The 25,000-nt window shown below is 46.1% G+C and overlaps 1 long non-coding RNA gene across 4 annotated transcripts in view; it reads left to right on the forward strand.

Moving 5' to 3' along the window:
* Nucleotides 1-25,000, forward strand: part of LOC147013882 (uncharacterized) — a 128,312-nt gene that overhangs the window by 14,686 nt on the left and 88,626 nt on the right. For all 4 annotated transcript variants that reach the window (XR_015050554.1, XR_015050553.1, XR_015050556.1 and 1 more), the window contains one exon: nucleotides 1-16. This exon is cut by the window's left edge and continues 106 nt beyond it. This is a non-coding gene — a long non-coding RNA (uncharacterized LOC147013882). The remainder of the gene's footprint in view (nucleotides 17-25,000) is intronic.

Consider the following 25,000-nt stretch of genomic DNA (forward strand, 5'->3'; position numbering starts at 1 on the left):
TATGCATTCTAACCAGGTACCGTTCTCATATCACGCAGTCATTTATTAAGTGCTAAAATTGGGCCGATAAGCAAAGCAAAGAACCTTATCTTCCGTGGGATGACTATGCCTTGATAAGGCTCTGGCCTTATTCCTGAGTCCCTGGCACTTTGCGAGGAAGGAAACCGGGGATGCATGAATTGGTGCTTGAAATTTTTGGGGGGTAAAGTTGCGGGGACTCACAGGCAACTAACAATTGCTGCAATGCATTAACAGAACTGCGAAGAATAACACTCGTACACAGACGGAACAGCAAATTGGCACAAAAATCACGAGTGTTTGTGTTTGTGTTTTTTTTTTTCAACATGGATGGTCCTTTAAGATGCCTTCCTCCGATTATTCGTTGTGATGCAGTTGGTGTGTAAGCACGCTGTTTTCTTTACACCGGGTTTTCGTGCAGGATTTTCCACACTCTTCAGTGACAAGTGCCTTGACCTCCGAAATGCTGAAGATTCTTTCCCCTTAAGCACACACTTCACCTCTATGGGTGTCTGGGGGGTGGGAGCAGGGGTTGCTTATTTTTCTTTTTCGAAGAGAGTGGGTTAGTCTGAGGTTTAACACATTGATTACAGGATCCTACATCCAAGAGAGCTGTTGCTATGATCGATAAGTTATTAGAAAGCTATATCAAAATGATTAGCAGTAACAAATCATTTTAACATTAGAACATGCCATGAAAATCAGCTAATTAATGTTATATTTCAATACTTGTGTAAAATATTTTTCTCACTAATTATATATGGGATGGCTTGGTAGCTTTGAGGTTTATGCACTCAGCTGTCAGCTGTCGAGCTTGGGTTCTTATCGCAAACTGGCTATAAACTGTTACCGTGGTGCTTTGAATGCATGGCAATTCATCAATGTGTGTGCCATCCATCCAGAAAAAAACATTAAGCCGGAGGACCAGTCTGCCAGTACTGGTTGTTGGTGAACGTTAAGGATCCAGCTGTATGTTAAGCAAGGATTGGGTGTGTTATCACCAGTACCCTGGAAAATTACAAATTAATGCACCTTCAGTGTCACATCGAGCTGGCAAGATGGCTTAGAGGTACGCACACTCACCTCTAATCTGTCTGACCTGAGTGAATCCTGGCCCAGCTATGAATTGTCATCCTGGTGTTTCGCAGGCAGGGTGATTTATCAATGTGTGTGCTGTCTCTTGGATGGACGTTAAATGAGAATCTTGTCTGTCAGTATTATCTGGTGGATGTTAAAGATCCCATGGTGTCCATTATGACGAGTGGGCAAGCTATTACTGGCACCATGGGCCAGGGCCAGACTGGCCATATGATTGGAGTTTTAAAATACATACATATATACATATATATTATGCATCTTGCGAAATACATTACACAAGGTGGTCCTTATATGAAAGTATTTTTATTACCTCCGATTTGTAAGCTTCATCACTAATTTGCACTCTCAGTTTGCATTAACTCCCATATTCGGCAGCCTCAAAGACTCTTCCTCACCAGCCCATATATATTTTTGGACCAGCCCAAATGGGCCAATAAGATCGCACAGCCAAATCCTGCTAATACGTCATGTCCCAGGTTTATCAACCAACAAATTTCAAATTTTTCTTCAATGAGTCGAGGTCAACACTGTTCAATAATTCAACATTTTTATTTCCGTATTGTATTGCATACAACTAATGATACTAAGAACATATTACTAATTTTAGCTGAGATATGTATATTGAATTCACCTTGGAAAAAAAAGCTGAGAAAAAATAATGAAATAAATAATTGCATACAGCCCAAATTTGGACCCGTGTGCTTACATGGTCGTTCTGTTTGACAGCATAACAACAGTCGTTCCGTCTGCCAGAATTCAATGGTGGATGTTAAATATTCCACGGTGTCCTTCGTGAAAAGTCGGCGAGCTATCACCAGCACTCTGAACTAATTACAAATCCCTGCCCCAACCTACAGAGGGCACTGCATCAGCGGCACAGCCGCACCCTCAACCAATGATGCTACATCGCAGTGTTGTGCTACATACAAAAGAAGAAGAAGTCCAACATCAGGCTTGTCTAGCTTGTTTGTGAAAGACTCGAGCCATAAATGCTCCCCCGCCGACCCCACAAGAAGGTGGAAATAATTGCAGCCATTAAAGAGGTAGTACTATAATAGTCAGAGAGTGCTCTGGTGCAGACGCTCAGGAGACTAAACATATAAGCATGACGTAGTAGGTTATATAACAAGTGGTGGGGAGAGGGTGGCATCTTGCCCAACCTTGCACCGTACGAACTCTTCTATGAGCCTGAGATTGCCACATAAAAGGAGCCGTTTATATGTTACAAATGCACGCAAGGAGGGGAGAGAACACAATTGAAAAAGGAATTGGGAGAGGGAGGGCAGGAGAATAATTGATGAGGGGAGGAAAGAGGGGAAAGAGTAAGAAAAAACACACAGGTAAATTGATGCACAAAAAACTCCTCATTTTGAATGTATCATATGTATATGGCCTTTTATTTGGAAATCCTCATCCATGATGGAAATTTGTGTCTGTTAGCCCCTTATGGGAATAGATGGCCTGCTCATTATTTGGAGCACTCTTTGAGCTTGCGGATGTGTCGGTTCTTTTCTCCCTCAAAATACTACTGTACACCCAATCGATTGTTAGTGACTATTTACTTCTGGCATACAGTTTACTTAGAAAACAGCAATTGTGCAAGTTAGCTCAATGCAGGATTAATGATGAATTGATGAAGCATTTGTCATTGCCAAGAAACAGGTGTTCTCCGATGAATGCATCATAGAGAAGGATGAAAGGTTGCAAATTATACTGCTCCCTCACTGCGTCCAACTGGTGAGATCGAGCCAAGGCTGTGCAATCCGGGCAAACGACCAGCCATTTCCTTCACTTCAGGGATAACAAGCGAGTATATGCTCGATATTAGTCAAAAGAGTAACAAATCAGTTTTAGTGAAAACTTCTCCACGTCATGCGGTTTATTTTTATTCCAATTTTGCTCCTTCAATTGGGTTAAATGCATGGGAAAACACATGTCGACATGTAAGGAAATAAACCTCAAACCCAAAATAATATACAATTTATATAGGTTTATAAATCAACAATTCATATAACAGGAAAGAACAGATTTTGTTGTTTTTTATGCCTGTCCTGGTATGAAACCTTTTAACACTGCGTGAAGAGGAAGAAATCAATAGGAAGGTTTTACATGCCCACGTTACCTGTTTCTTGGCAGCTGCAAATGTAGAAAGATAGAGAGAGTGTAATTAAAGGTCATTTTTCCTTTTCATATAACAATAATAACAGGCATGTGGGTATGATCTCACTATGAAATGGCAGTTTTACCAGGGCCTTTGGCAGAGGTGACATTTATCAAAATGTACCCTGCGTAATGATGTATGGAAAAACACGATAATAATGAATGATTTTGGAAGCCAAGCAAAAGAATGGATTTCCTCAATATCTGAGCTTTGTTGGGTCACATTGCAAGGATTTTCATTTCCCCTGTTTCATAGAGCACTATTATCTCTGAAAACAAATGCAACCATTGAATTAACACTAAAGGAAATTAATCGAAGGCCATCAAATGGAAGTAATCAAAAAGGTAATTATTAAACGCATGATATTTGGATTCAAAAAAATTCAATTACAACTTTGCTTCTTATTTTTAAATTGAATATTACACTTGGTGAATGATGGTTCAAATGTCAGACTGGTTGTCATCTCCACCTTGTTTAAATTATATGAATGGATTCATATATATATATATATATATATATATATATATATATATATATATATATATATATATATATATATATATATATATATATATATATATATATATATATATGAATGGATTCATACATATATATACATATATATATATATATATATATATATATATATATATATATATATATATATATATATATATATATATATATATATATATATATATATATATATATATATATATATATATATATATATATATATATATATATATATATATATATATATATATGGGTATATATATATATATATATATATATATATATATATATATATATATGTATGTATATATATATATATATATATATATATATATATATATATATATATATATATATATATATATATATATATATATATATATATATATATATATATATATATATATATATATATATATATATATATATATATATATATGTGTATATGTATATATATATATATATATATATATATATATATATATATATATATAGATATATAATATAATATATATATATATATATATATATATATTTATATGCATATATGTATATATATACATACATGTATATATATATACGTATATATATATATATATATGTATATATATACTGTATATATAAATATATATGTATATTTGTATATACTAGTGCGGGCCCGTACGTGCATGGCCGTACGTGCGTGGCCATACGTGTGGGCCCGTATGTGCGTGGCCATACATGCGGGCCCATACGTGCGTGGCTGGACTGCGTGGCTGTACATGCGTGCCCATACGTGCGTGCCCATACGTGCCAAAAAAAAAAGAAAAAAAAAAGACGAAGAATTGTGACGTCATAGCACCGTGTCCTGTCATTGGTTTGGTAAATAAATGGCCATAACTTGGGAACCACTTGTCCGATTAATATACAACCTTGAAAAGGCACATCCACAGGGCCCCAGCTATATACCTGGGAAGTTTCAATTAGATTGGACCAGTGGTTGTCGAGAAACAGCGGTCGCAGACACACACACACACACACACACAGATTGCTGGAATTATAGATAGATGCATATATATTTAAATGTATGTATATATATGAAGACCACAAGGGGAAAACCAGAGATGTCACTTTTTATAAATCTCAGGGTTATTGCACCTGCCAATAGTTGGCAACATCAGGTTTCCTCTCACAATATTACTTTAACAAATAACCAGGGGTGTCACATAATTTATATGGTATAAAGTTTAGCCGTGCAATGAAAAAACAAGTGTTGTCAAAGCTGAACAAGTAGAAACCCAGAGTTGTCAGTACTTTACTCCTGGTTATCTCCCTTTCATTCATGTTAACTGTTCCACCATAATATTCAGAGTTGAGAAACTAAAAAATGAAAGGTTGTAAAACTTTCACAACATAAACTCTGAGCACTACAATAGCCTATTTGGTTATATCATGGATCTATTATTTTTGATCACAGGTTTTGTGTTCTGCAAAGTATTAAAATGAAAGTTTTCACTCAGATAAGATTGGCTTTCTGTGTCATTCATGTTAACTGTTCCATCATAATATTCAGAGTTGAGAAACTAAGTTATAAAAGGTTGTAAAACTATCACAGCATAAACTCTGAGCATGACAATGGCCTATTTGGTTATATCATGGGCTCCGTAGTTGGTGCATATCATGGTTCAAGCCTGGTCAAACCTTTATTGTGACTTTTATGGGATCCACGCCGTGGCTTAATGGTTAGCGCGTCTGAGTACCCATCCTCATTCGATGTACCCACGTCCCACCGCCCAATCAACCTGCTTAGGTATATGAGGGAGTCACATGAGGTGACTTTGGCTATCGCGGGGGTGGTTTATCCTTGGTTTTCTCCCGGTTTTCCATCAAATTAAGTAGTACGGAGTAAGAAATGGAGAATCCGTCGTCATATAAGCGAAATACCCTTGAGTATGGCATTGAACACCAATCAAACAAAAAAACAATGACCGTTTAATGTTGAAAAAAAAAATCTGTGATCACCAAAGTCATGTAATGTATGCTAATAACCAATAAGCATGAATTTGCTACACTTCCTGGGTTAAAATTGCATGGCAATTATTAAACAAGGGAATAGCCAGTGATGTCACTTTGCAACATTGATTCGTTCTTTGCTCTTAAATTAAACAACACAAAAGCTTGGCAAATGCTACATGCTTAATTTGATCGGCCAATGATCACTCTTCCTTTTACTGGAAATGAAATCTATATGACAGTTATTAAACAGTCCACCAAAGTCTTGAAACTTTGTTTTTCAGTTTCTTCAAAATTGACTTATCCTGACATCTCTGGTTTTCCCCTTGTGGTCTTCATATATATATATATATATATATATATATATATATATATATATATATATATATATATATATATATATATATATATACATATGCATATATATATATTTATATATATATATATATATATATATATATATAAATATATATATATATATATATATATATATATATATATATATATATATATATATATACATATATATATATATATACATAAATATATATATATATATGTATATATATATATATGTATATATATATATATATATATATATATATATATATATATATATATATATATATTGTCGCGGATTCGCGCCCGCCGGCGTGCGAACGGCCACGTAACTCGAATCGCGGCACGTCGCCCACCGGACGGACAATCCAGTCGTGACCCTCTCGGACTAACGCCGGGAACCAGTCACGGGTGGACCTTTCGGTCTCACCGCGATCGAGCCAATCGTGGGATAGGGTTGCTCGCCAAATTCGACCTACCTAAGTACCCACACGGAGGGTACACCGGGCGATCGCACCTCGCCGCAGGTCGACTTCGGACACGGGCCACTTAAGCGACCCGTTCCGTACTATCGGGATAACCGAGCGGTGTTATTCGTCGGTCTCGACGGTTCGATTAATTATCGGGCGTCTTTGCCCACGACCAACCCTTTACGTGAAGCAAGATGGGGATTCAATGAAAGAAATGACGAAGCGAAGCGGGGAAACAGTTCAACAATAAGCACATTTATTTCGCGATGAACGGAAAGCACACATATACAATTCCACCAAAAGCACATGGAAAAGAAGAAGACAAAAAGCAAATGCGACAATGCAGATCTATCCGACTACCGGGCACTCGGCAACACTTATACAATTTTACTTCACAGACGGCGCCGACAACACATATTCCCAAAGCAAAAGAAAAGAGAACCACCCTCCAGGATGAGGGGGGTAGGCGGGCCTGGGGCCGAGACCGTGTCGGGCCTACCCGTCTGATGATGAGACGCGGGGCGGCGGTGGTGCCTCAACTCCGCGGGCCTCGCGGACAGTGTCTGGTAGGGGGTGGGAAGGGGGCCCCTTTGTCGCACTATCTCAGCGCGGGGGGAAACAGGAGGGGGTTGCTGATGCTCGGGGAAAGGAGGATTTCATAAAATCTCCGGTCCCGCGACGAGCGTCTCCACCACGACCTCGGTCGCGCCGCCGGCCTCTCTCTCCTCAGTTCCCCGAATCCGACGCGAGCACCCCCTCGTCCGCCTTCGCCGCCGCCGCCTCTCCACAGCTCCGTCCTCTTCACTCCGACTCCGCGAACTCCCAACTGCACTGAACTCGACTGACGAACGCAGTCGCTTATATCCCCCGTGGCCTCGCTCTTTCATCTTTGACCCTCTGCCTCCGACCTTTCACCTCGCTCCCCATTGGCCCGAGGAAAAGTGGGCGTGAATGCTTTTTGATCCATGAATTTGCATATAGCGACCGCCCTCCAACGCCCTGGAGGCGGGGCCAAACCGCCCCTCGCTCACCGATTGGACGGAACAAAAGTGGGCGTGAGTCGTTTTTGATCCGTTTTTCTCGGAAAATCCGCGATGCTTTTGAACACGCTGCTCGGTGCGCGCCCTACACGAGTCCAGCATCGGTGCCCACAAGTGGCGCGAGAATGGTGGGGGATGCGATGGTGGCGAGTTGTGACGGTAAAGGTCGTGGCGGTTGTGGTGAAGCGGCGTTGTGGTTGGTGGTTGTTGTTGTGATGGCTGTTGAGACGTGGTTGGTGGTGGTAATAATGGCGGTTGGTCCAAAATAAAGATAGTAAAAGAAAAACGGCTATCCTGAAGAGTCGCAGCCCTCATGAATGACATTTATTCCCTCTAGACAACGGGTTTGGGCCTAACTACACATATACTTACCGAGATATCTCACCTAAGGGACCTGAATGGTGGTTTGCGAATTTGGTCAACCACAACACTACCCCCTCCCCTTTTTACAGACTCGTCCCGAGTCGTCAAATTTTCGTGTGCCATCATGTGTAGTTTTCCCCTAGTACATTTTACCTACGGATCCCTGAGTGCGACATTCATGGTATTCGTGTCCCCAAAATAAATAACCTAAGGGCTGAGTAACTACCTAAACAAACTCACTCACACGGACGACTTAAATAAAATTGCCGGCGCTAAGACAAACATGCCGGGGGCGCACTCATATTTACAGTACATCTTAACCTTAACTTACAAATTTTACACTAAACCATGGCCCAGGATCACTGAACTCTGCAAAAAGAAAGCAGTTAGCAGGGAGCCAGGCTGCCCGCATGCAGTCTCTGGCTCAAACAATGCAGGTGACAGGGAACGTGGCCGGCTGCTCACACGCAGTCCAAGGCCTTCCCTTTTGAACTGAACGCAGTGAACCACAACGGTGCATGGGCTGCACAACGCAGTCTCCGTGCCAGCTCAAGTGGCACACGCAATGAACACAACGAATGGATGGATGAATGGTTTGAACTGAACGCAGTGAACCACAACGGTGCATGGGCTGCACAACGCAGTCTCCGTGCCAGCTCAAGTGGCACACGCAATGAACACAACAAATGGATGGGTGAATGGATGGACGCAAACACGGTACACGGGCCGCCACTGCAGGCCCGTGTTGTAGCTGCCAACGGGGCAGTTCTCGCAGCTTGCAAACTGTTGTCTTGCGGATCCTGGCGCACATGGAAATGAACAGGGGGGGGGGGCAAAGCAAAAATTGAACGGGGCTGGTGAACAGGGGCAGTGGGCATGGCAAAGGCAGCAGGCGAACACAGCCCGCAGAAGAAGGCCGCCGCAGGCAAACACAGCCGGCAGATGAACTGGCCGGCACAGGCCTTGAAGAAAAACCCAGCCGGCAGATGAAGTTGGCCGGCACAGGCCTTGCAGCACAGCAGCTGCAGACGATCCAGCCGGCACAGGCCTCGCAGCAAAACAACAGCTGCCGATGAAGTTGGCCAGCCTTTGCCGTTCCGTGGAGGTTGGTGGAGGGAGTGCGGTGGTGCTGGCCACTTGGAAGGCGGGCTCGGACCTACCCCACGGTCTCCCTCCCAACCTATCGCCTTTGCCTGTCACTGTCCATACCCACTCCCTTAATTTGTCAAACCCCAATTTAGCCCCAACTTTTTTTTTTCTTACTTCCCCACTATAAATCGTCCCCTAACCCCCTTTATCGTCTTTGTTCGGCTAACCTATCCTGTCACCTAGCCTACTCCCAACCCCTACGTTCCCTTCCCGGAGAGGAATAAGGGAGACCTAACGTCCTGTGTCGAGGCCCAACGAAGCCTCAGGATGGCCTCCCCAGAGTTCGGCGATCTATAACCAAAGTGGGTCCAGCGGCCCACAACGACAGCGAGGGGATGGATGGTGCGGAGGGGTACATCTCCTAATCTACCCTAACCATTTAACTGTTAAACTATCCCGGGGCTTTCAACAAGCGCCTCTCGCTTAAACTATTGGTTCTAACAACCCAGATTCCCGTCGCCTGTGTTGGTGTCCTCACAATTTCGGGCCTCGCCCCCCCCCAATTTTCTCTCCGTGCCCTCACACAGTCTCCTGGCTGGGACACGTGGCTCCCTTTGGCAGGCACGACCCTCTGCCGAATCTCCCGCTATGGCACCCGGGGCACTACACTGCCTCCGAGCCTACCAGCTCCCTAACACCGGGGAGTGCCCCCCATGGCACCTCCCCTGAAACGCACAAGTGGCAGGCTGGCTTCCCGGGCCACTTTCCGAGGGTCACCCATGCCCACAACACTGCCCACGCGGCTAATGGCGCCCCGGGCCCCCGCACCAAGCAGGCGCACCCGTGCCCACTACTCTATCCCGGCCCCCCATGGGCCCATGGCCTACCGCGGCCGACTTGCCTGGTGCCCGGGGTACCCACTCAGTGATACTCACCTTTCACAGCCACGCTCCCAAGCCCGTCAACAGGGCTCCTGCACCCCTCCAAATGGGTCTCGAGCCTACTTTCCCACCAACAACAAAACGACTTCCATTTTTCAATTTGACTAACCCAGCTAACTCACTCTACACTGACCCCGGGGTCCCTTGGGCGGGAGTCACTCCTCCCCCCAATCACTCATCGCACCATGCATTCCCCATTCGCTCCACTCACACAGAACCGCTGGCCTCACTCACTCAACAAGTGCTCACCTCACAACTCACCAACTCTTCAACACACACACCGCTGAACTCTGCTATCCTTCTAACTACATCCCCAAACTAACTCGTGCTCCCACGTCGTCCCTTAAACTAAAGCACGTTCCTTTTAACCTACGTAGCTAAACTACGTCCCCTCTACACATCCACAAGTCTGTCACTGTCTCCAAATAATCCCATTAATCAATTCCCCAACCTAAATCTCGCTACAATCCCTCTACCTCATCCATTCCACGGACTCCATGAGGACTTACCCCTGCCCCATGAAGTCGGTCTAACTAAGCTAACCCTTCCCCCTAACTAGTTTCCATCCTGTGCCCTAGGTCAAGGGGGTCTTCCACCCCTTGCCCATGAAGTCCTGTGCACCCGAAAGTGAGGCTTGCTTTTCCTTTTTTTTTTCTTTACATGCGCAGCACCAGCGCGGCAACTCAGAGCTCGCGCACTTTGCACCTGCCCGTGACGTCATGCAGCTGCACGTGTTCCTCGTCCCTCCTTGGACGGTACCATCCGGCAGGGATACCCCTCCTGCTGGATTCCAACCCCACGTGCAGCCATGACGTCACCGTGCGCATAAAAAAAAACACAAGCCCCACGTCTCGAGGGGTTCCCCACGCGAACACATGTGCTTTGCCCGTTGGAGCTGAACACACATGATCGCGTGGAGACCCGTCCGGTCCAAATCCATTTACCTGCCTAAACTTTGTCCGTCCGCGGGATCGGCAAATCCACCGCGTGCGTTTCCGGACCGGGACTTCACTCTCGCAAGCGAGCACGTGGTGGCCTCGTGCGTTGCACAGCACGGACCTCGTGCTCACTGCTGGGTGAACCCGGCACGGTCCCCGAAACAACTACAGCCGCTACTCGGCTTTCTTTTCTCACATGTCGCCATCGTCGCCTCCATTCCACCCACGCACACCCGCGTGTTACGACGCTCACACTCCATTCCATTACATTCACACCGGGAGACGCGGCTGTGTGCTCCCGCATGCCAACCGACATCTCCCTCACATACCGCTCTCTCACACACACGGTCTCCCTTGCATAACCCATACCACTCACACGTGGTGCTCCATTCACTCGCGCGGGGGTACTCACCCGCGGTGCCTCACTCACACACGCGGGGGCACTCACCCGCGGTGCTTCACTCACACTGGCCGTTTCATCCACACACACGGCCTCACTCACACACGGTGCCTCACCCACACACGCGGGGGCACTCACCCGCGGTGCCTCATCCACACACCGTCCCTCACTCACACACGCGGGGGCACTCAACCGCGGTGCCTCATCCACACACGGCGTGCTGGGAAGCACGTACTCTGGCACCATCGCCACCACACCACTCACACACGGGGTCGCTTCCACACACGGGGACGCACTCACACCTTGCACCACACACACAGGGCCAACTACACTGGGGATTTGTGTCCCCACAAGGGTCTCCGGGGCCTCTATACCCCCCAAGCTCTCTGTGCACCCGTTCGCAGCACTCGTCCCCTCAACCTCGCAAAGCACGACCGAACTCACCTGGTCGTGACTCGCCTCAAGGGGGCATACTCCCTTCCCTCGTTCCTGGAGGAGGCTATCCCGCTGCTCGCACCGGGCCTCCACCCAGTCCACCAGCTCACCCCCATTGTCCTCCACTACCTCCGTGTGTGTGTGTGCGTGCGTCACTTACCCCGTCTTCATCGTGTAGTCTTCCCTCTATTTTTTCTGTCTCCCGTGTCTCTGCCAACTCTTCACCCTTTACCTCCCTTGTCTCAACTATTATTTCCGTTGTCGTCACCTCGTGTCTCGTCTCACACGTTTTGGTCTCCCCATTTAATTTTTCCCTTTCGGTCATCGTCGATTCTTCTGTCACGACCCTCGCCCAACACGCCCCCGAATTATTTTTTTACCCGCCTCCACCGCGGGCCTGTCAGCCGCTGCACCCCCTTCCAGCTCGTTTGCTCCCACACGTGGAGTCGCCATTTTGAGTTCCCTGCTAACGGCCTTCATGCCTGCCTGCAGGCATCGGCCCATGTTCTGCGTCTCACCCCGGAGCTTTTTCGTTTCTTCCTTCATGTTTGTTTCCATTCCTTTCATTTGCTTGTTCATTTCGTTTTTCATTTCATTTGTATTTGTATCCATCCTTTCGTTCATGCCTTTCATTTCGTCTTTCATATCCGCATTTATTTGTTGTGTATTCGCATCCATCCTCGTTTTCACTTCGTCCATTTGCTTGTTCATGTTCGCATTCATCTTCGCTGTCATTTCCGCATTCATTTGTGCCAGCATGGTGAATAGCTGGGCCATGTCGGGTGCGCTTGGGTGAGCCGTTTCGGCAGGGGTCGGGGAAGGGTTTTGGTGGAGAGGGGGAGGGGAGGTGTCATACACCGCGGCCGCTGCCGCACCCATTTCGGGCTCTGGGTTCAGTTGGGCGAGTTCGTTTTCCTGTACAACCAACATTTCCTGCACGGGGATTTCATCCTGGACCATGGATTCTACATTACTACACATATACATTTCTAATACCCCCGGCTCCCGCTCGCCTTGAGACGCCATCTTGCTTCTCTTAAAGGGTTAATTTGGCTCGCTCGTAATTTGGAGGGAATCGGGGGTCGCTCCTCTCACCCCTGGACCGATTCCCGTGAATTTAGCCGGAGACAGGAGAGCCCGTTTTCCCGTTCTCCGTTACCAGTGCCTTGAGGAGGGTGATGGGTTTATATCGCACGACCTGACACCAATGTGGCGGATTCGCGCCCGCCGGCGTGCGAACGGCCACGTAACTCGAATCGCGGCACGTCGCCCACCGGATGGACAATCCAGTCGTGACCCTCTCGGACTAACGCCGGGAACCAGTCACGGGTGGACCTTTCGGTCTCACCGCGATCGAGCCAATCGGCCCCCGCGTGGGATAGGGTTGCTCGCCAAATTCGACCTACCTAAGTACCCACACGGAGGGTAGACCGGGCGATCGCACCTCGCCGCAGGTCGACTTCGGACACGGGCCACTTAAGCGACCCGTTCCGTACTATCGGGATAACCGAGCGGTGTTATTCGTCGGCCTCGACGGTTCGATTAATTATCGGGCGTCTTTGCCCACGACCAACCCTTTACGTGAAGCAAGATGGGGATTCAATGAAAGAAATGACGAAGCGAAGCGGGGAAACAGTTCAACAATAAGCACATTTATTTCGCGATGAACGGAAAGCACACATATACAATTCCACCAAAAGCACATGGAAAAGAAGAAGACAAAAAGCAAATGCGACAATGCAGATCTATCCGACTACCGGGCACTCGGCAACACTTATACAATTTTACTTCACAGACGGCGCCGACAACACATATTCCCAAAGCAAAAGAAAAGAGAACCACCCTCCAGGATGAGGGGGGTTGGCGGGCCTGGGGCCGAGACCGTGTCGGGCCTACCCGTCTGATGATGAGACGCGGGGCGGCGGTGGTGCCTCAACGACGCGGGCCTCGCGGACAGTGTCTGGTAGGGGGTGGGAAGGGGGCCCACTTTGTCGCACTATCTCAGCGCGGGGGGAAACAGGAGGGGGTTGCTGATGCTCGGAGAAAGGAGGATTTCATAAAATCTCGGGTCCCGCGACGAGCGTCTCCACCACGACCTCGGTCGCGCTGCCGGCCTCTCTCTCCTCAGTTCCCCGAATCCGACGCGAGCACCCCCTCGTCCGCCTTCGCCGCCGCCGCCTCTCCACAGCTCCGTCCTCTTCACTCCGACTCCGCGAACTCCCAACTGCACTGAACTCGACTGACGAACGCAGTCGCTTATATCCCCCGTGGCCTCGCTCTTTCATCTTTGACCCTCTGTCTCCGACCTTTCACCTCGCTCCCCATTGGCCCGAGGAAAAGTGGGCGTGAATGCTTTTTGATCCATGAATTTGCATATAGCGACTGCCCTCCAACGCCCTGGAGGCGGGGCCAAACCGCCCCTCGCTCACCGATTGGACGGAACAAAAGTGGGCGTGAGTCGTTTTTGATCCGTTTTTCTCGGAAAATCCGCGATGCTTTTGAACACGCTGCTCGGTGCGCGCCCTACACGAGTCCAGCATCGGTGCCCACAAGTGGCGCGAGAATGGTGGGGGATGCGATGGTGGCGAGTTGTGACGGTAAAGGTCGTGGCGGTTGTGGTGAAGCGGCGTTGTGGTTGGTGGTTGTTGTTGTGATGGCTGTTGAGACGTGGTTGGTGGTGGTAATAATGGCGGTTGGTCCAAAATAAAGATAGTAAAAGAAAAACGGCTATCCTGAAGAGTCGCAGCCCTCATGAATGACATTTATTCCCTCTAGACAACGGGTTTGGGTCTAACTACACATATACTTACCGAGATATCTCACCTAAGGGACCTGAATGGTGGTTTGCGAATTTGGTCAACCACAACAATATATATATATATATATATATATATATATATATATATATATATATATATATATATATATATATATATATATATATATTTGTATATACTAGTGCGGGCCTGTACGTGCATGCCCGTACATACGTGGCCGTGCGTGCGTGCGTGCCTGTATGTGCATGGCCGTAGGTGCGAGAAAAAAAAATGTGACATCAATGGTGATGTCATAGCACTGTGTCCTGTCATTGGTTTGGTAAATAAATGGCCATAACTTGGGAACCACTTGTCCGATTAATATTGTGACGTCCACGGGACTTGAACAGTCCCGCCAACGTAGAATGAGCCGAAACGATGGAGGCGGTTTATTTATTTATCACCCAAACATGGCGGTTGTAATCGCTCTCCCGCAAACGGGACGAGGAAGGTGGCACTAGTCGCTTTTCACTGGGTTGATGATGTTTATTCGTTTTTATTATTAACCAGAAATAACAAGACTCGGCAAGAAAAGGGATCCGGGGCGATTCGACGGGATGGTGTGGGATCGGGCGTGGGGAAAACACAGACAATTCCAATGAATATACAGATCTCAAACCCTCTAAGGCGCCAAGTACACACACACACACACACACACACACACACACACACACACACACACACACACACACAACGTAGCTATTTCTGGTGGTCAGGCTGGACCGTGGTGTGGACGCAACTGTCCCTGGATCAGCGTCGGACGAGCTGGCCTTGCTCTCGTCAGGGGGGGGGGGGGGCAGGAGAAACCGTGGTGCTGTCGACCTCCTGGTCCTGGCCCAAGTCCGCTCACAGCCACCAGGGAACCAGTTCTGGCGCCAAGTTGCGAGCAAGAGAGGGAGGCAGGTCCGCCTGCCGTTCGACCCCGTACTCCGAGTCAGCAGAACCCCAGAGCCAACCAAGGTGAGGCACGAGGCTCAGCAAGGCTCCAAGACACGATGAAGAACACGATCGAATCAGCACAACAACAAGTACGCTTCCCGCGCAACAGCTTCCACACCAAAAAAACATGATCTTTTTGTCCCGATCTTCTTCCTCTTCCTTTTCGACCCCGAACAGAACCTTTTTATCCTCCTGTCCTCGTCACTTCCAATCGAGCCGTTTATTGGCCCACCGCCGTCGCCTTCTGCCAATCGTGATCACGGGGTGGAGCCATCCGCTGCACTGTCCTGTGACGTCACGGCCAGCCTCCAGGGACTACTAAAAGGGGTTTACGCAGACACACTTACCCTATCCCGTGTCCCTGTCTAATTACGTGACAATTATCATTTCCCCCTTGAAGAAATGAACATTTACGAGACAACTTATCACCACTGAATTGCTGCTTATTACATCGAGATCCTGGTAAACTCGAACAGCATGGCATACCTAATTAAACATCCTAATTACCCTTTGAATGCATACCCCCCCTCAAACGTAACACTGCCCCCTCCTCTGGTACCGCAGCTCCTGCAAGGTATATCACAGGCGCTACCGTACCAGCCTTAACACTTACTGACTCACACCTAATTAACCTAACGAAATAAAGTAGGAGGGGCAATGGGCAGCGAGTCGCAGCTAACTTACCTATCCTGCTTAATGTACTACCCCCTTATGGCCTTATCCTCGCCTAAACAATCATTCGTTTTTTTTTGTTTTTTTTCATTTGATCACATGAGAGCACTGAGCGAAGTTGCACTCAATCCTCTGGATCATCGCTCTTGCCCAACACTCTTCCAGTGATCTGGGGAGGGGAAACAAAAGGTTCCACAAAAACACAACACTTCTACTTTACATTCCTACTCTAAGCCTTAACGACACTATTCACAGGATATTTGCACTTGACCGCCTCCCCCAGTGGATGCTAATAGACCCAGCGTTACCTGGGGAGCCAATTTTCAAATTTGCTTGCCCCAAAATTATGCGGACATCATGCCCTTGCTGCACATGTCAAGTTGTGCGGGATCGAGTGGGACCCATACATCTTCACAACACTCACACCATGGTCATTATCACATTTCTAGGTCATGGTCCTCATTTTAATCATGCAGGCTGAATCCCGTCGTGGCCGTGGGGTGGGTTACCACAAGATGATGGGGGCATCTCAGGTGCAACCATGCCCACAGGTAAGCTTTAGTCCAACCCGGACGTTTCTCCGCCCCGCTCCCTTTGATTCCCTCCCCCCTGGTAACCATCAGCTCTAATCCCGTACAACACTCTGGAAGGGGTCTCACTGGCTCCTCTGGCCTTCCTGGGTCGCCAAGGTCCTACCCGCCTTGGTCGCCCAACCAGACCCTCTCCCAGTTGCCTCCAGACACTGTCACCATTAGCCACCAGGTGGTGAATCTCCTTGAAGGGGGTCGCAATTCCCGCTCACCGTGAGCTTCAGCAATCCCTGTGGACAAGCACATCATCCCCACCCACAAAACCCACATGACTCCCCCACCCCATCGACCTTACATGTGACACCTGCATTTCTAACACTTCACCGACCATGACCTTCCCTGTTACCACACCATGTCCAATAAAAAATCAATGTGTGCACCATACATTTCACTTCTTAACTTAAAACAACTCACACAGCACTTCTCACCCGATCCACGCACCAGCCATTGGACAGCCACTTGTGCCCGCTTTGTTACCAATTACCCACTGTCCCGATTGTCACTCTAAAACCCAGCAGAACTTACAAACCCATGCCAATTTTCCCACAATTCATTTTTTTTCCACCAAAGGAGGGCACTTCGCCACAATCTCAGCAGCCGAGCATGGCCGTATATGCTCAGCCCAATCTAGTCTCCCCGACCCCCGACAGTGATCTCTGGACCCGACCTATGAAAGGGCATCTCGGATAGACCTGGTGGTTCAGCAGGAGGATTCACCCTCCCCGAGTCTAAAAGTCTATTGGAGGGTCCCTCCATCGCCGGGTACCGGCAATATCGTTGCATGTGTCCTCTTCGCCCGCACCGGAAACAACTCCCCATAAAAGGCCCCTGTGGGTATCGGTGTAATGTCTCTTCCGGTTCTGGATCCCCTCGGCCATAATCGAATTGCTCTATTGGCTGGGCTGGACCCCGCCGCTTTGGCACACCAACTACCGAATTACCCCTTATCAAACTTAACAGTTTCTGGCAAATTTCCTGAAACATTTGGGTAATGCCAATTTCTCCCAGCCCCCCTCCCTGATCCTGAATCTATGCCTGTCGGATCGTCACCGATGGCCTCTCGGGCACCCGACCCGGCCGACTTCACGAGGCCAGCCTGGCTGCGCACTCGGCCGCTCGGTACACGGTGGGTGGATCCTGTAGCTCCACTAGCGCTCGGACCTCAGGGTCAGGAAGAGCAGCTAAAAATTTCTCGAGTGCCAGTCTGTCCCATGCCTCCACTGTAAGGTCCCGATACGCGATCCTGACTGATTGGTAAATGTCCTGTGCCAGCTCCTGCACTGTCTCACCCGGCTTTAATCTGCGGTGCTGGAGCTGGGCCCGAACCAGATCACAGTTTGCCGCGAACCCAAACCGACGGCTCAACGCCTCGCAAATGTGGGAGCTGGTCAACATCCCCTCTGCGATCACGTTTAACACATCTGCGGCTGGTCCCCGCAACGTTGCCACCAAATTCCCTGTACGTTCCCGCTCATTCCACCCGTTTAGTCGGGAAATGCACTCAAATTGCGTCAGAAAAGCATCAACGCTCCCTGACCCGTCGAAATTTACCAGGGGGATCACTTTTACGGTGGCCCGCTTCTCAGTTTCTCCCTTGTCCGAATCCAGCCCAGGGATCAAACACCCTTGTGGCTGCGTATCCAATTTCGGAGCCCACTGTGGCCAAAGATGTTTTGTGGTGAGGATCTCATGGGTCAATTTTGCCTCCTGTTCCAAACGTTGAATGGACCGATTCACCTCTTCCCGCAGGATCTTCTGGGCCCGCACAACCTCCTCCAAGGCTCCGTCGCGAGTTTGTAGCTGCTCCTCAACCAACCCGGACACTCTACTACAAAAGACGGCTCCACCAGGCCTTTATCCAAGACTTCATCTTGGCTCATAATTTTATCTTGTTCGTCCATACGAGCCACCAATCCTTTTACCTCCTCCGCCAAATTCATCCCTTGCTTCCTCAGCTCTCCCCACTCTTCAACTTGCAGCTGCATACGAGCATCCACACAGGCACGATGACGTTCCAGGCTTTCATCCACTTTATCAACCCGAATGTTCGTTGCATCAATTTTATCTACCAATTTTTTTCGTATATTTTCGCCCTCCAATGTAATTTCTACCTTTGTTTCCTCCAATCTATCCTCGAATTTACTTTGTATTTCTCCCAATTTAACATCCACACACTCCTGCATCTCAGTTTTCATTTTCTCCATCTTTTCCCCCAATTCATCCCTCATTAAATCAATCCGTGCACCCAACTGTTCCCCCATTACCCCCAATCGATCCGCCATCTCTGCCCCCTGTGCGGTCATTTTTGCCCTCTGTGTCACGAATTGATTTTCCATTTGTGCCGTCATTTCTGCCCTCTGTGTCACGAATTGATTTTCCATTTGTGCCGTCATTTCTGCCCTCTGTGTCACGAATTGATTTGCCATTTGTACCGTCATGTCCGCTATTAAACGTTCCAACAGTGTCTGGATCGTCATCGCACCGGTTTCCGGCGCTGCCGGCCCCGTTACGGGCGATGAAGCACGGTCCACGCTCGGAATGGGGGAGGTTCCAACCCTACCCCCTTCTCTCCCTTCTTCCCCCGACTCGCTGCCAGACACGTGGCCTTCCTCCTCAAACATCTGCACATCCGCCATGGTTGCGAAGTCCCGTTTGCCGCCAATTAAATTTAAATTTGAAAAATCCCGCCAAAATTTTCCCGCGCTCGCGCTCTTTTCTGCAGTAATTTTATATTCCAATTCGTGGCGAGATTTTAATCTTGGTATATTCTCCCGATACCAAATATAATTTAGAGGGGTTCGAACATCCCACTCCTGACACCAATGTGACGTCCACGGGACTTGAACAGTCCCGCCAACGTGGAATGAGCCGAAACGATGGAGGCGGTTTATTTATTTATAACCTAAACATGGCGGTTCTAATCGCTCTACCGCAAACGGGACGAGGAAGGTGGCACGAGTCGCTTTTCACTGAGTTGATGATGTTTATTCGTTTTTATTATTAACCAGAAATAACAAGACTCGGCAAGAAAAGGGATCCGGGGCGATTCGACGGGATGGTGTGGGATCGGGCGTGGGGAAAACACAGACAATTCCAATGAATATACAGATCTCAAACCGAGATTGCATGAATTATCGATAGATGTATGTATATATATATATATATATATATATTTATATATTTGTATATATATATATTTATATATTTGTATATATTTGTTTATATATATATATATATATATATATATATATATATATATATTTCTTCTTCTTCTTCTTCTTCTTCTTTCGGCTGCTCCCGTTAGGGGTCGCCACAGCGGATCATCCATATGATCCGCATAGTGATTTGGCACATGTTTTACACCGGATGCCCTTCCTGAGGCAACCCTGGTCGCCTCTTGCGACACAGGGATATTTGTTTATATATACGTGTATATATATATATATATATATATATATATATATATATATATATATATATATATATATACACATATATAAGCCTGGTGTTGGCTTAGTGGTTAGGGTGGCGGCTTGGGATCACAGTGTATGCCCCGGTCCCGGTGTATGCCCCGGTTAGAATAGGTATACCATATCCCTGTGTGTCGTAAGAGGCGACCAGGGTTGGCGTCAGGAAGGGCATACGGCCATAAAACATTGCCTCAAGAAAAAGCCTAACCCCTGCACAGCAGGGAAAAATGGCTGTAAAAACGGTCATATATATATATATATATATATATATATATATATATATATATATATATATATATATATATATATATATATATATATATATACATATATATATATATATACATATATATATATATACATATATGTTGTTGTTGTTCGTCTTTTGGCTGCTCCCGTTAGGGATTGACACAGCAGATCATCTGTTATGATCCTCATTCTGATTTGGCATAGGTTTTACGCCGGATGCCCTTCCTGACGCAACCCTGGTCGCCTCTTACGACATAGGGATAAGAATTGGGTTTCGCCATGATTCTGGGCTGCCCTGCACCCTCTCATAGCACGGCCCAGCGCAGAGCTCCTGTCCTCAAGCGATCCTCCAACCCAAGCCTCCTTGTAGCCGGATTACAGGCGCACGCCACTACGCCTGGTTATATATATGTATATATGTATATATATATATATATATATATATATATACATATCTTTATATATATATATATATATATATATATATATATATATATGTATATATATATATGTATATATATATATATATATATATATATATATATATATATATATATATATGTATATGTATATGTATATATATATATATATATATATATATATATATATATATATATATATATATATATATATATATATATATATATATATATATATATATGTATATATATATATATATATATATATATATATATATATATATATATATATATATATATATATATATATATATATATATTTATATATATATATATATATATATATATATATATATATATACATATACATATACATATACATACATTTCTATATATATATATATATATATATATATATATATATATATATATATATATATGTATACATATACATATGGATACATATATACTGTATATATATATATATATGTATATATATATATATATATATATGTATATATATATATATATATATATACATATACATATGGATACATATATACTGTATGTATATATATATATATATATATATATATATATATATATATATATAAAGCCTGGTGTTGGCGCAGTGGTAAGGGCAGTGGCTTGGGACCCAAGAGGTCCTGAGTTCAAGCCCCGTTGGGACACTGAATTAATATATGTATGTATATGTATATGTATATGTATATGTATATATATATATATATATATATATATATATATATATATATATATATATATATATATATATATATATAAATATATATAAACCAAGTCGAAAACACCAGGGGGTTGACTCAGCCTGCCATCCTTCCGAGGTCGGCGAAATGAGCACCAGTTGTAGTGGGCCCGGTGTATGCCCCGGTTAGAATAGGTGTACCATATCCCTGTGTGTCGTAAGAGGCGACCAGGGTTGCGTCAGGAAGGGCATCCGGCGTAAAAACCTATGCCAAATCAGTATGCGGACAACAAAACGAATTTCCATACCGGATCGGTCGAGGCCCGGGTTAAATGGAGACAGTTGGTCCGCTGTGGCGACCCCTAACGGGAGCAAGCCGAAAGAGGAAGAAGTATATATATATATATATATATATATATATATATATATATATATATATATATATATATATATATATATATATATATATATATATATATATATATATATATATATATATATATGTATATATTGTTGCGGTTCTCGGAACCGCATGCATACAGCAGATATTGGTCCCGAGACAGTTATTCCATTATTATATGTCGATAGTCCCTTCCCTTTTGTCTTGCGGGACAACAGGGGCGTGCGTTGCCATGATCTCATAGCTCGGTTTGCTTACATCACTTCTTCTTCATTTCATTTCTACTCTTCTTTTCTGATAATTCCTGAGGTAAATCTGAGCCGCGTGCGCCCTGCGCTGTGAGATTGGTCCTCAGCAAAGGCCAAGCAGGCAATGCACCCACAACCCTCCGTACAAAACACAGCCTGCCAAACGCACTCACAGCGGTAATTTCCACCCGATGGTGTTTTCCACATCACAGGAAACACACCCAGCACGATGCCCACGCTGCACGGAACGCGTACCGAGGCCGATAATGGAAAGGCAACCCCACACCACGTTGTGCGGGATGCCAGTGTGGAAGGCGCAAGCGACGCGTTCCTTTCAACCCATTTCTGGACTAATTTTATTGATCGGGTTTCGCCCCACGCACACGATAGCAGAATCGGGCAAACGTGAGCGCTGTCCACGTGTGTAATGGCGGATCCACGCGCACTGTATGGAGCGTACTCGAAGGCAGACCCGTGCGCCGCTCGCGACACTTGTTATCGTAGAAAGCCGGGCACAAATGGACACATCTTACTGTCTGTTCGCTGTAACATCTTACTTTCTCGCCTCTATGGCCAGTGAAGCTGCGATCGGGCGGGGGCATGTTGTACAGCTTGGGCCACGTTGGCGCATACGGAGCGAGCGCGTTGGCCAGCGCTGGTCAGGGGTGCCCGAGCGGGCGTGCAAGACCGACACTGCCCTCGGCCGGTCATCAAGCATGACCCGGGGGTTCTTGCAAGGCAATTCATGGCGTGGAGTTTGGTGTGGGGGATTTGTATCATGTCGTGAGGTCGGAACGGGACATCTTTGTGGCGTCGGGTCATCTTTCCGGAAATGGAGCGTTGTGGTTTCCGGCCATCGTGGCCGGGCCAAGCAGGGGGCCGGTGCCAATCAGAGCGCCTGATTTGGGTGACGTCACCGAGTTTTGGGCTGCCCCCCCCCCGTCCCGCGTCGTGGGGCCTATAAAGGTCCGAGTGGACTCCCTCTCTCTCTCTCTCTGCTGCCCTGCCGCTCAAGCTGGACCTCGACTCCGCCTTCTGTTGTCATCACCTCGACTCCTCCTGTCGTCATCGCTGGTTCCTCTCTTCTCCGCCCACATGATGCTGACTCCACCCTCCCAACTCAAGCTCCTCCTACATGCTCACGGTCTCGACACGAGCTGCCCGAGGCAAGAGGCGACGTGGCAGCTGTCAGTTGGGGTACCGCGCCACGGAGCACTCCCCCCAAACGTATTGGTGGCGCGTTCGGGTACCATGTAGCAGTTATACAAAAGTACCGAGAGACCACAGCCTCAACTCCTCTCCTGTCTTGCTTCAATCCCTCTTCATCGGGTTTTCTGTGTCTGTGTGTGTGTCCAATCCTGGACAGGTCGCCCATCCGACACAGTATACCAGCATGCTGGCACTCATTTTGCCAACCTCGGAAAGATGACAGGCCGAGTTAACCCCACCTGGTATTAATTCAACAGCCTGGTGGGATTTGAACTCAGGACCCTAGGATCCAAAGCCCACCACCCTAACCATTAAGCCAACACCAGGCATATTTGTAATGGCGGTTGTGGATTAAACCCTCTGTGTAACTGTTCGATTCCCAGTACTCCTTTGCCTTCCGCTGTTGCCCTCCGCCATACCCTTTGAGCACATGTTAAAATCTCCGTCGATCAACGTGTCCACCTCCTCTTCATAAGAAACCGCTCGGCTGTCCGAGGGCTGTCGGTGTTAACCGCCTGGCTCCGACAAATTTGGGTCGGGGGGGGGGGTTAACTTGGGCCGGCCACCCCTGCAATAATACTGTATATACATATACATATTGTACATAAATACATATTGTACATACATACATACATACATATTGTACATACATACATACATACATACATAGATTTTTTTAATAATTGTTTTTTTTTTACATGCGCCTGGTGTTGACTATATATATATATATATATATATATATATATATATATATATATATATATATATATATATATATATATATATATATATATATATATATATATATCTTAGTCGGGCATGCTTGCACACTGCAAGCAACTATGCTGAGCCGCATCCTGTGTGTAGACATAATAAATATGAGCTTTATATATTTGATGAAGTGGATTTGTGGTTCCATTCTGTCAGCAGCTATATAACTCAGGTAAATCAAGAATTAGTGATTAGAATGAGCTCATTATTTAAAAGTTTACAGCTGCAGTAATTTGTAATGTAAACGTAAAAGTTGTAAAATAAGAGGCTCATATTAACATTGCCGAGCAACTCGTTTGAGTGGAAGCTCCATTGTCTCGGGTCACGTGACCCACCGTGAGCAGAGTGAGTCTGCAATGGCCAACTTTTGTTTGCGGTTCTTTTCATTTCTGAAAATTTTGTGACGCTTTTGTGATTTTTCCTGGGATATTGGCTTCTAGTTTTATCAGCTTACAAAATTTCACCTTTCTACCCCACCAAGAAGGTAGTAACATTTATATCAGTGAGTGAGTTAGTGGTTAGAAAGAGGTTTCTATATTTGATGTCCAAATCGCACCTCATCACTCTCATTGTGATGCATTTGCTGCAAGGGTTCTGACCAATAGGGGTGTCTGCCGCACATCCACTCTCCTAAGGTATGTATTACATAGTTTATGAGAATTTTGTGCCTGGGAAATAAGATATTACAGTTAAAAT

This window comes from Eptatretus burgeri, chromosome 13 (genome assembly GCF_056783735.1).
Source record: "Eptatretus burgeri isolate ZD-2024b chromosome 13, Ebu_testis_v1, whole genome shotgun sequence".
Taxonomy (NCBI): Eukaryota; Metazoa; Chordata; class Myxini; order Myxiniformes; family Myxinidae; genus Eptatretus; species Eptatretus burgeri.